Consider the following 13,099-nt stretch of genomic DNA (forward strand, 5'->3'; position numbering starts at 1 on the left):
GAGAATGCCTGAAAATAATGTTTATAAATTTTATATATCTTTTAATGGGATTTGTATTCCTTGTGGTCTCAGCTTGTTCTTTAATAATCAACTCCTTCTCCACTTCCCCTTTCTGTGTGTGTTTATATTGGTTGTATACAAGTCCATGTGAATTTAGGAGCAGAAGTCAATTTCTGCTTTGATTAATGCATTATTAGAAAAATTAATGAAATTCCAGTAATATGACCTTCAATTTGACATACATAGACCTCTTTAGTTCACATATGTCTAACTCTACAATGCCTGTCTTCACACTTTTATAATTACTGAATATTTTGAGACTGAAAGCTCATAAACCAAAGTAACAGTGTCTTTATTTGTAAATGGTGAGAATCAGTTTTTCAAAGAAAGACACTTTTTTATATTTATAAACTGAATCACTTTTACTGATGATGATATATAACCCATAAAAACATGGCTTGAACTCTAGATGTCAGATTGAGTTTGCCAGTTTGAGGAGTGGTAAAGTCTTTTATTATTTTTTTTTTTCCCTTGTAAAAGATCAGACTTGATAGGGATGAATTGAACAACAATAATCTTGGAATTATGCAGTGCAACGTTTTTACAGAGTCATTGCTTCTGAAAGAACTGTGCATTGTCTTTATGTTACAGGCCTGGAAAGTAACATTTTCTGTAGATGTCAGCTTCTGTCTGGTGGGATGTCCCATTTTTCTGGTGATGCCACATGCAGCACTGAGTAGTACTGGCAAACGGAAGAGGTCTGTTGGAATAAGGTAGGTTTCTTTCTTTTCCACAAGGGCATGGCTTGATGAAGTTCTTCATAATTGCTTTTCTATTTAATATAAATTAAGTCAAACAGGTATTTTAAGTCTTCTAAATTTTGGAGAAATGTTACTATCTCTTAGCTGTTGCTACTATTACTTGGTTGTACCTCTAAAATTATCAGCAGAAGATATTTTCAAGATATCATCATTGCACTACAGCAAAAAACACCATTCATGATCAGTAACAGAAACTAGGAAATAAAAGAATATATTTTAATTCTTATCATTGACTGTGAGAAAAAATAATGTCTATAATATCAATGATTTCTATACTGGTCCAAATTCATTGCTTGTAGTTTTAACGACTATTGAAATAGGAGCAGAAGATTCAAGTGTATATGGTCTTTCTTCAACGTGGTGCTGCAAAATATGGGATAGAGCAAACTGGAGCTAGGAAAGCAAAAAAGAATATATATGAAAAGCTTAGAACTGGGGAAACTGGGAAAGAGACTTTTGGTTGGAGAGGACCCTTTGATTAGCAAACCCTGAAGAAGTGCTATAGGGTAACTGTAGAATTATGACAATGGTGGGGGGCAGTTGTGAAAATAGATTTTTGTGCTGGATCCATGTTTCCTTTCACCTTGATTTGTCATTGGTTTTGGTGGCTTCCGCTGTGTTGATATCCGCTGAAAGGAGTTATTAATACATCCAGGTGTTACACTGGGCTACAATCTTCTGTGAGCTTTCATTAGTCTCACAGTTTTGTTCAAAAGCTTTCTTAGGATTGTTACCTGTGAATACAAGTATACTCTGTAGGCCCCGTACAAGTGTTGTCAGAAATAGCGTATCTTAATTAGCAGTCTATAGCCGAGGTCCCTTCCTAATAGAATGGTTTAATGAGAGCGATCTTGAGAAACGTTCGCATTTTATTTACGCACATCATCTCCGGTCAAAGTGCAGTGCAATGAATAGATACTGCCTAAAGGCATTGGTTCCAGTTTACTATTCTCTCACTGGTAAAAGACATATTGAGGTGAGAGTTTGTTACTTAAACATGGGGCTGGTAAATATGACACAAATCCTGCAATAGACCCACAACCATCTGGAATGGCAGCTGAGCCCTTGGCAGGATACTATAGGGTATGCAAAATGCACTAGTTGCTTATGCTTTGCAGTCCTGTCTTATATATTCGATTTCTTTTGAAAGGAACCGTACAACCTGAGCTGATTCACTTTCTGTTATGGCAGATTTTAATCCAGATTCAGAGGTGATGTTGTAAGTGGGAGTACCTGGAGACCTGTAAGGAAAGGAGGGTTGAAATGAAGCAAGTAAGGCAACCACTAGGAAGATGTAAGACAGTAGTGAGGGCTTAATTTGTCTTACTGTCCACTGATTGCTTTTCCTACTTCTCCTCCTCATGCGCTAGCAACTCACCACTTTCAAGTGAGCGACATCTTTTCTGAGTTGTTCTGTCATGCATTATTTCACAAAAAAAGAAATCTATTAATTGCTGTACTCTGTACTGCATCCCCTCATTGTGTACCAAGTAAAAGGGAAAATATTATGGTTGGTACGTGACGTGTGGAACTAATTTGCCTCCATTGGAGTTCAGGGAGAGGTCTTGGCTATTGCAGTGGAAGAAAACATTACAAATTATAGGCACCTCACCTCATGATGCTTCATTTGTAGTTTCCATGTGTGATAATATGCTGTGAACAAAATATGGGGACGATATCGCGGTCCCATTGAAATCAGTAGGAGTTTTTCTCTTAACTTCAGCTAGGCCGTGACCCTGGGAATCTCTGCTGGCTCCTGGTGAAGAATTTGTTCTATTCATGCCTTTACCTAGACCTCCTCTGAGGACTTAGTTTTTAATATTGCTACCAAATCTGCTTCTTAGGTAATAAGTTTCTCTTATTGAAGTTTATTTGTACTTGGTTTGGGGGATCCTATGCTCAAAGAAAAACACCTTTCTATACCTCCATTTTTCTATCCTTAAATATGACAGTACCGTTAGGGGTAATTATAGACTGACTCTCAGGAAATACTACCTGATAAAAAGAGAGGAAGGACTTCAGAATAATTTCCCAAAGGATGGGGGGCAATCCTACAGGTAAGGTACAATATAAAACTACTCTGCTTGTTGAAGTGTATAAAACGGACTGCAAGAAACAAGGCTTAACTCTGAGAGGAAAGACTAGGTCACTTAATAGCTCTTTAATATTGCCAGTTTCTACAATCACAAACTCTTTCCTTGAGTGTGTTGTGGATTTTTCTGTACCAACTGTTTTGATTTGATAAGCTTATTATTGTCTATGGGTGAGAAGTTGTTTTTAAGTATTATTCTTGCTTTAGTAATAGACTCTTTCATGCTCCTACAGTTGGAACCTGTATCGCCCACAGGTCATTCATAACTTACAAAACTTTATACTAAAGGGCATTAGAATTCTTATTTTGTACATAATTTTTCTTTCCTATCAGCTGATGTGCTGTTTAACTGCTCTTTGCTCTACTGTATACCACTCAATGTAAAGAGCAAGCATAAGGGTATATTAAAATTGGTGTGTGACATGTGGAGCTAAATTTTGATTGTCAAAAACATGAATGCTATGTCAAAGCTTTTTCTGGCTCTGGGATATTTTCTTAATGCAAGTATTTGTTGCTTTGAAAAATGAACAGATGTAAAATTCTGAGTGTGCTCTCATCTAATATTTGATTTGATTTCTCTGTTTCAGTGTCTCAGGTTCATTGAGCTCATTCATCACGTCCTACTGGAAATTCCGTTCCAGTGGTGGACCTTGTTTTAGGAAACTTATAATGGTTTTCATTAAAAATCCCTCCCAGTTCAAGCTGGGTCTTTAGAATTACAGCCTTAAAAAGTTTGTGCAGTGTACGTGTGCATATGCATATGTATGCACACATCTCTGTTTATGTTCAGGGTTTGAAGCTGACTGGTAGGGATATTTAAAAAAATCTTCTTTTCTATATGTTCAGGCCAAAGTGTCCATAAGAATGCTCTTGTTATGCTCTGTTATACAAAGTTATGCCAGGAGGGAAGGCCATGAATGTATTAAGCCATTTATTGCCTATTCCTATGGTGCTAATTTACCATTTTATGCTCCCTTCATTTTGCTCCACTCTGTTAAAACTATGTAAAAAACATATTTTCCAGCCTGAAATCCCTTGCTGAGACATTACCCGCATAGATAAGTATCCTTGCATTGGCACTCCCTCTTCTTTTAGATGGTTAGATTATTTTCACCAGGGAGGAAACATGACGTCTGTCTACCACAAGTATTACTGCATTTAATTCTGCATGTTCTTCCTGGTGTCATAGTTTGTTACCTTCTTTACTGACTTGTTAGAGATCTTTAGGAGAGTGATGTTGTATGCATGTATATTATATAAGTAATAAACCAAAATATTTAACCTTGCTTGTTCTTGTTACTTTTTGATCAACAAACTGAATCCACATTAAGCCTTTGCTTTGTTAATTAACTTGCCAAAGCATACCACTTATTCAACTGGAAGAGTACCAAGAAAACAAGACCCTAGTGTTCTTCTCAACGCAGTTGTCCTAGATTCTCAAAGTATTTGAAGTACCCTGGAGGTAGATAATCTTAAACCAATTTGTAAAGGAGCCAATATAAATAGATCTATTTTTATACAAGATTTCATAGTGATAAGGATGTTTGATGGAGGGAAAATGATTCAGTGCAATTTGTAATGTGGAGAACATAATACATTTGACTCCTTTTTCTGTATAATACAAAGAGTTCATATGTTGCACAATGTTCATTTTTAATTAAACATTTTATCATTGCACAGCCTTTTATTGACATTCCTCATAATAGAGCTGATAAGATCTTGACCTACTCTTCAATAAAGCAATGTATAACTCAATATTCTGGCACACACTGTTCCCTTCAGAATTAAACACATGATTTTCTGATTTAATTTAAAAATCTTTTGTACTTTTATTCACATTTATTTACTTTAACTTTTCAGATTTATGCCCTTTTTTGACTTATTTGGATGCAACCATTTCTTGTACTCTTACTCCTGTTTGCATGAGCTTTTAGCTAGCCTGGACCATTTTATTGAGTTTTTACTCCTTTCTTTTCCTTTTTAAAATTTGCAATAAATAGTGATATATCACCTAATCTTGTTTCCTACTGTAACTTTTGAGCCCAATTTTGATTAGGTGCACTAACTTCACTCACTCTACTGCCTTAATCTTAGGTTTAGAGGATTTCTGCTATCACAGAAATTCCTTCAGATACATCATGAGAAGAGATTCCTGAAGGTGTCCCCAAAGATGAATTGCAAAGTTGATCCCTGTCAGTAACCTTAAAGAGCCCTGTGATATAAAGCTTCCCAGGATCATGTGTTTAGCCATACTGATAACTTTAGCCATACTGATACTTTAGCTTGCCAGGATTTTCTCACCTCCAGCGGAGCTGCAGCAAGGGAGCAGGAATCGATCCCTTCAATTGGTAGTGGCTGCTGAGGTGCCTGCTGACCCAGGAGACATCTAGAGATAAACTAGAAGTTGGCTGTAGAGCAGCATCTATAGGGGATAAGCCTAAATCTCATTTCCAGGGTTTGCTGTCTCCTATGTTAGGTTTATTATGTCAGCAACTGTAGTATTCCTCTACATGTGAAAACCATGATTCTCTTGACATTTTGCTACAGCAAGTCACTCCTTAGGAGCTGTGCACCCACCATACTCACCAAAATACGAGTTATGTGTAGAAGATATGGCATCTGCCTGTTTGCTGACCACCAGGTGTTGCAGGACCTACTTTCTCAGTAATCTCCTAATCTCTTGCTATATCAGCTGTCTCAGATATAACCACTCAAGTACCCCGTGCTTCTCTGTCATGCTTCAGAAAACCAACTCTGGGCATCTGCTGTTCGTCCTTATCCTTGTATCCCAGCTCTGTCACTGTTCACTGTAAGTGTATATTGATTTTAGCTGATAATTTGGAGATAATTTAAAGAACCAATTTGAAAATACTCTATATAATCTATCACAGAAAATGTAGAACTGCCTTGCACTTTGGAAAGGGTTTTAAAAAGTGGGCAACACTAAGCTTGACTATTGAGGATGTATTTCATACACCCTCACAGATTTCCAGCCTTGCTTTGTCAGCATAGCAGAAGTTAAAAATCACATAGGGCCTTTGAAAGTAGGAAGTTACCATGTGCCAGATGTGTATCTTTCAAAATTAAACCTTTCAAGCTTTTTTTGTCGTCAGTAAGGTCCAGATCCTTGAGGATGAATAGGTATGTAATCTATTGAACAAAGTAGTCATTAGATGCTTGAACTAAACCTAGCTTTCTGATTTTGTTCTGATTTTTTTTCTTTGGGATGTTATCCCCCCAAAACCTCCAGGAAAAGATACCGTCACATTCTTGGAAACGTAGAGGTTCATATTCAGATTCTCTAGCTGTTGGGAGACAGAAGTATTGGAGACCCTGGAAAGTATGAAAGTGAGTGAGTTGAAAAAAACAGCGTATCGTGTTTTGTTAATTGTTCTAGAAGGTAATTGTTTAGGAAAAGTGAGTAAATCTAAGACCATATGTAGCAGATTCATGGCGAGCTACACCTAGCCAAGTTAGAGAACAGTATCAAGGGAAACACAAGCCAGGTGTGCCTGGGCTACCTGGGAAGCTGTCAGCACGGGTGTGAAAATCCACGCTCCTCTGTCTTTTCTGCCACTGCCACCCATGCTGACGAGATTAAACTAAATCAGGTAAATGCCAGCAGAAGTTGATGACGCTGTTTGCTGCGCAAGCATATGATTGATACACTGATGTTGCAGGGCCTCCCCATCCCCCGCAGAAGAGAGGGAAAGACATCTGTGATGATGAAAAAGCTGATAAAGTTGTTAGTTGTGTCCATCCCTGAAAGCTCACTTGTTAAACCAGGCCCAAGTCCTATCAGATGGAGCTGCCTATTACATTAGAGATACTGGACATCACCACTGAAATAAAGATACCCAATTTTAATCAGACTGTTGGAGCAGAGCGATCGAATTTACGCATAGGAGGACCCTGCTCTTCAGAGGCAATGATGAGAGTGCTCACCAACAGCCTTGTTTGCTTTCCTTCGCTCCCACCACTCTGGGCAGTCCTGCAGCTGACATGGAGAATAGGAGGGGGTAACATGGGTATTTTGCTCACTCGCTTTGGGGTTTTTTGGGTTTTCTTGGTTTATAGCTCTGCAACTTTGGGCTGGCTGGCTGTGCTTGAGCTAGCTGACTCTGCAAGCTAGGATGGTGACTGGCATCCTCACAGATGCATTGGTGTTAGTTTTCCCCCAGCTTTTCACCACAAGCTGTCCTCTAGGTATTTTAATGGGCTTCTAGAACTAATAAAATAAGATCCTGGGTTTTAAACATACTTAAAACGTGTTAGAAAAAAAAAATTTCTGCTGTGTTTGCTGTTGAATATTTGTCTAAATGCCCCCTTGTATGTAGGGGACTAATGGAAAGATCTTTTTTGTATCTTTGACCAGAAAGTAGAATATTTATAGAAGAATGAAAAAACTTGAAATCTAGTCCTAACGTCATCCATGTAAATTTTGATAAGTGAAGTATTTTAAGATGCACCATGTACTATGTAGAAGTTTGTTTTCATGAGCACCACTTTAAAAGCAAAAGTTAGACTGTGTTTTCACTGACAGAACTCAAAGAAATGCAGATGTTTCTCCAATAAGAAATACTTTATAATGGTTAATTAAATAAAAATAAAGCTTGTGTAGCTGTGGTTTTTGTTATTCAAAGATACACCCTTGCCAGTGGGAAGGTGAAAATGCCATTTAACGAAGTCTGTAACCTCATTTCAAGAGACCTGTGTTCAAATTAAGGCAAATTAGTATTTCAAATCCATTTCCTTGATCACATTGTTTACATTATACGTGCAGCATATAATCTGGCACGGTTAGCAACCCCATGTAAGTACAAGTCAGCAATAGGCCACACCAGTTAAGATCAGGATGACCTAGATAGATAGTTCTGGCTTTGTTGTATGCTGAATTATCAGCTTTCTAAAACTCATGAAAGTTTACAACCCCTTCATGTAAAGTCTAATTTGCTTCTGTATACACTTGAGACAGGAAAAAAAAGTGTTCTTTAAGAAAAGAGGAGTTATGTAGCATTGTTGTTTCTGCGTATATTTGTTTAGTGCTTTAGAATTTCTTGAAAGGGAAGTCTGCTAATTATGTGCTTTGGTTACATTCAGTTTCTTAAGGATGGATGTATTCTGTTTATCAGCTTATTACCTGATAAAATAGCAGTTAACATTGTATAGAGAATTTTATTGGTATATTATAAGGGCATTATTTAAAATGAGTGAATAAGCCTTATCTTGTTGATGTTTTATTGGGGTGTACCCATTGCAAATCTCACTATTTTATAGAAAACAGTTTAACGATTCATAAAGTGCTACAGTTAATTGTTAAAATACTGATATCAAACTCTTGTAAAGTAAAAAAATATCTATTAATTCTAATAATTTAATTCTATTACATTATTAATATGGACATTTAGGGTGTTCTATTAAATTTAAAAAGAAACACCAAAATCAAAAACTTTTTAAGTTCACAGACTGTCATGTAGAGAATACATACTGTACTTAGAACATGTATATGTAAGGTAAAGTAGCAAATAGGTAGGTATTGAGGAAAGCTGCCTGTTTAGTTAGGATATAGCTAGAACTAGGAAGATGCAAGCTTAGTTAGTGAATTTTACCATGTTTTTTTTTTTTTTGATCTGCCACGCCAGGTGGATCCTTTAACTTCCTAGGAGAAAATAAGTGAGAATTTTACCAGATGATTTGAGGAGCCTGCATTTTAGTCCAGCCTCCTTTTTTTTTTTTTATAGGATGAGGTTAATTTTCTACCATTTTTCTTCTCCTTTCCTCTTAGTTTTATTTTATGGCAAAAGCCTATAGGAACTGTTAAGATTTGTTATTTCAAATTAGGTAAAGACAACAGATTTTAACCTTGCCATTCTTTTGGGGGAATAACGATGAGAGTATTTAAAAAAAAAAGATGAAAATATTTATATTTGCTGACGGGACTTCACATTCTTAACTAGTTCCAAGGGTATATATTACATGTAGTAAAGAATTGTCCAAATAATACAGGTATTTTGTCAAAAAAAACCCTAATGAGAAGTCTCTTTACTACTTTCTCTACGCTATGTCCATTGGTCTTGATAGAGGTTCCCAAAGAGTACAAAACATGAAGTTGAGGTTATAGTTGGCAAGTGTTTTAAATGGCTACAGAAAATGAAAGGTAGTGAGACACATACTCTACATTATACTGAGATGTGTACGTGTATATACATGATACGTCACTTTTATGCAACTTCCTGCTATGGTGTTCTCCTCCCCCCTGTATCCACATGCACATTGAACTGCGTTTCTTGTCTGGATTTAATTAAAGGACATTCTTCTGCTCTGCAGTTGCTCTCAGTTGTTGTATTTAGTGCTCTGATATGGCACCTTTCACTGTATCCATAAAATATGAGTGAGCATCAATAAGCTATCCAAGAGAAAGGAGTTTTAAGGAGGTATTTGAATGAGGAGAGGACGACTGTACAAAAAAGGAAGGGGAGTTCTCTGAGTTCATACTCACGCACTGGGGAGAAAAGGAGAAAGCCATTTGGGCAAGAAAGCCTGCAGGCATCCTGCCACCGGGTTAGACGATATGTTGAAATTGTAGATTCCACATGGCAATCAGTGTGTTCTGTGAGCGGGCACGTATTGGTGTAATGGAGCTGTCCACTCATCCTCTGCCTGCAACAAGGATTTGCAAGAACAGTTGCACTGAAAGTCCCATTTGAACAAAGCATTTTAACTGATGTGAAAGTAGATTCCTTGGGCAGTTGCAAGCATTTCTGGAGAGTTAGCAAACAGAAAAGGCCTTCTTGTCTACACGGCTTGGGCTGCCCAATCAGGAAAAAAGCACAATTTTGTGAATTAAGTGACCAGTCACACATCACGAATAACGAGTAGTGATTGTTCGTATTGGTCAGTTAAAAAATGTGTCATAGGGTCAAACATGTTTGCATACACTGCTCAAGGACTTGTGACTAACGAAGCAATTAATAACATCCATGACCTATTTGCAGACACCTGGTGAACAGATTTAAGGGCTCAATCCATTGGCTATGTTTCCCAAGGAGCAATTCTACCAGCTTTAGCTAAAAACGTGTAAAATCAAGACAAGAACAGAAACAATTTTGTCATGTACTAGCAAGATCTACCCTCAACACCTGCTGCGGTATATCCTTTATTGATACGAATATAACATAGAATGGATTCAGCACCCGGTTGTGTGACCCCCTTCAGTCCAAAACAGCAGACCCCCAGAACATTCAAATACCTGTATTATTTTTTAGTTAGCTTTTGTGTTTGAGATACTGTCACGATAATGATAGTCCTCTACTAATGATATTCAGTAATGAGTCAGCCAAGCCCTGCTCAGAGGCAGGCAAAGGTCTAATCTGCTTTTCCAGGAGTTTGTACTTACTGTAAGAAGCAAGTTCTTTGAGGTCACCGGGCAGAAGAGGAAGTCTTGGTGAGTGGAGTGCTGGGCAGGATTGGTCCCAGAGACACAGCTTCTGTAAAGCTTTTCACATTCCAGCAACTACCGCAAACAGAAACATCTTTCCAGTCGAGGAGGAGGAGGAGGGAGTGGAGGCCAGGGCTGGGATCATGCAAAACTCGGAACCACAAGATTTTAAATTCCATTGTATAATTAGTGCAGTTATTGTGCATCTGGGGCTGATGTGCTACTCTAAAGAACGAGTGAAAACTGCAGCAATCCCTCTGAGTTGTTGCATTTCACACAGGTTTTACATGAATACTGTATTATATTTTGTCCCTACAAAAAAAAAAAAATGTTTTTGAGGAAGGAGTAAAGGGGGGTACTGTGGTTAGAAAATGGTGTAAACTGTAGGACATCTAGTTTGTAAAAATGTTTAGTCTCTCTTTCGCTTTTTGTTCTGTAATTGATTACTAGCACCCCCTTTAACCCACCTTAAAGGGCAAGCACGAAATTCATGTTTTCGTTCATCAGCCCATCCCTCTGAAAAGCGTTCAATATTAAAACAGTTTGCGAGGAGCAAAGGCAGAAGAAACAAGAGGCCCAGTTAGACCGTGGCAAGGTTAGGAGATGCATGTCTGATGCCTGCAGCAAATACCGGCTCTTGTTCCTGTACAATTTTTGCATGGGGAGACCAAGTTAATTGGGGTATGGCTCTGTTCTTTCCTTTATGTGTGACCTTTTATTATCTCTGTGGCCCTGTAGCTCATGCAGTGTCATAAAGCTGTGGGAAAGTCTCGCAGCTAGTGTTATCAGCTGTTGGAAATTAACTTAAAAAATGAAGTATCTGTGTTTCCATTTGCCTGAAGGTGTCTGGGAGTCTGTAAACTGCTGCGAAGGTGCAATTATTGTGGTTGTGATTTTGCTGTAGCTGAGTGTTGCTCGTGCATCTTTTCCCCTTCTTTCTCTCCCCCCTCTTCCCCTCCCGTCCCTGCTTTTTAGTGCAAGCTGCGGGCTGGCAATCAGGTGTTGTGCTGGGGGAGGGGGTTACTTTAGGAGGGGGGTTACATGGCATAATTCCCACGAATGTAGGAGGAAGATGAAAAAGATAAAGAAATTTTGTTTTTCTGAGCTAGAGGATTCTCTGCATGACTTCCCCACTGATGGGATCATGTGCTTTCAGGCTGAGATTTTATTAACAATTCAAATGGAAATTGAGGGCACAGGAGGAGCAGATTCTCACATAAACTTGATCTGTCCATGAATGCAGTTCTCTGTTTGCCCTGACCCTGCGTGGCTTAAGACACTGCCTGTGAGGCCTGAGTGCCAGACACAAAGACCGAAATGAAAAGCAAGCACATTCCAGTAGTCTGCACAAAGGCAATGGAGCAGTTTCTAGCCGTCTCCCCAGGGAGAGATCTTATCTCCTTGCGGCTAAAACCCTTTAGAGTGTTTATTTGTACTCTAGCACCCGAGGTTTACGAATTGATATGGATGCTGATTAAACGCTGTAAGTTTCCTCAGCGAGTCGTTTTGGGGGACGCGGAGGTGTTCTGCCTGCCTTTTCTTTCCCAAATATGTATCGATAACTTATCAAAAGGTCGCTCCGGTTTCCTGACGAGCGAACGCAGACAAGCGCCGAGGAAGAAGGCACTCCAGAAAGCACATTCCTTAATAAAAGCCATCACCAGCCTTAGGAGAGTTTTTGCAAAAACTTTGGCTTTAGGACGCGTTGCCTGCTTTTAACGTTTCAAGCGTTAGCGCAGCCTGTCACCGGTGCCGGACGCTTGTGCTCGCCCGCCCTCCGGAAGGTTGCTCCTGAGTAGCTGTACCGATTAAACGTTGTGTATACTTGGTTGACCTTGTGCTACGAAGCCAGCACTGGGGCAGAGGGAGGAACGCGTGAGGCAAGGCTGCTGTGGCCACATCTGCCCGGGCAGTTGCTTTCCGCCAATGGCAGTCGGTGGGTGATGCTGCCTGTCAGGGGAATTCTGCCGGGGATGAGAGCTGGGGGGGTGAACGATGGGGGTTTGCTGCGGGTTTTGTCGTATTCTTGAGACTGCAGGTGGGAAAGGCTAGGAATGCATCCCAGTGCAAAAATATAATTCATAATCCCTGTCGCTGCCCGGTGTTGATATTGGCGGTGTCTGTAAATGCTGGAGGTTCCTTAATCAAACTATCAAACGTTGGTATTCCTGGCTGTCCTAATCAGGCTTCCTTTTATGAAAGCTCTCCAAAATGGTAGGGAAAATGTAAGTAAACAAATGTTTTGATTGTGGTAATTCCAGAGAGTCACAATTTTAATCACCTTAGTTTTCGTTATTTTTAGCCAAAATAAAAGGGAAGAAAAAATCCCCCCAAACCAAAAGCCAGCAACTTTTAGGTAGGAAATCATAACCATATGTTTTTCCATTTTTCTTCAGGCGTTTAAAGGTTTCAAAACTTTTGATACTCCTTAAAGTAGTTAAATTAGTGGAAAGAGACTAGCAAAGGATATTGATTCAAATAGTTTTGTTCCCTTAATTTTATGGGGTTATATTATCCAAAATTAATGGTTGTACTTAGGCAAATTGTCAGTAATTGGTGACAAAATTGCTTTATTGCTTTTCTTTCATTTGATGCTAATTAATGGCCCTACATTATTAAGTTCAAGCCTCTTCTGCATTTCTCCTTCTCCATAAATATTCTTAGTGGTAATGTGTCAGAGTAAACTTTTTTCTTCAGTGTATGCAATAATTACTTTATAGAAATGTGATAACAAACAGATTTCTGGCA

General features: G+C 38.8%; 1 long non-coding RNA gene across 1 annotated transcript in view; it reads left to right on the forward strand.

Moving 5' to 3' along the window:
* Positions 1–760: 760 nt before the first annotated feature.
* Positions 761–13,099, forward strand: part of LOC309686047 — a 191,523-nt gene continuing 179,184 nt past the window's right edge. Inside the window, exon 1 of the long non-coding RNA XR_014270509.1 lies at positions 761–773. This is a non-coding gene — a long non-coding RNA (uncharacterized lncRNA). The remainder of the gene's footprint in view (positions 774–13,099) is intronic.

Source organism: Vanellus vanellus (genome assembly GCF_965231255.1).
Source record: "Vanellus vanellus genome assembly, chromosome: 1".
Taxonomy (NCBI): Eukaryota; Metazoa; Chordata; class Aves; order Charadriiformes; family Charadriidae; genus Vanellus; species Vanellus vanellus.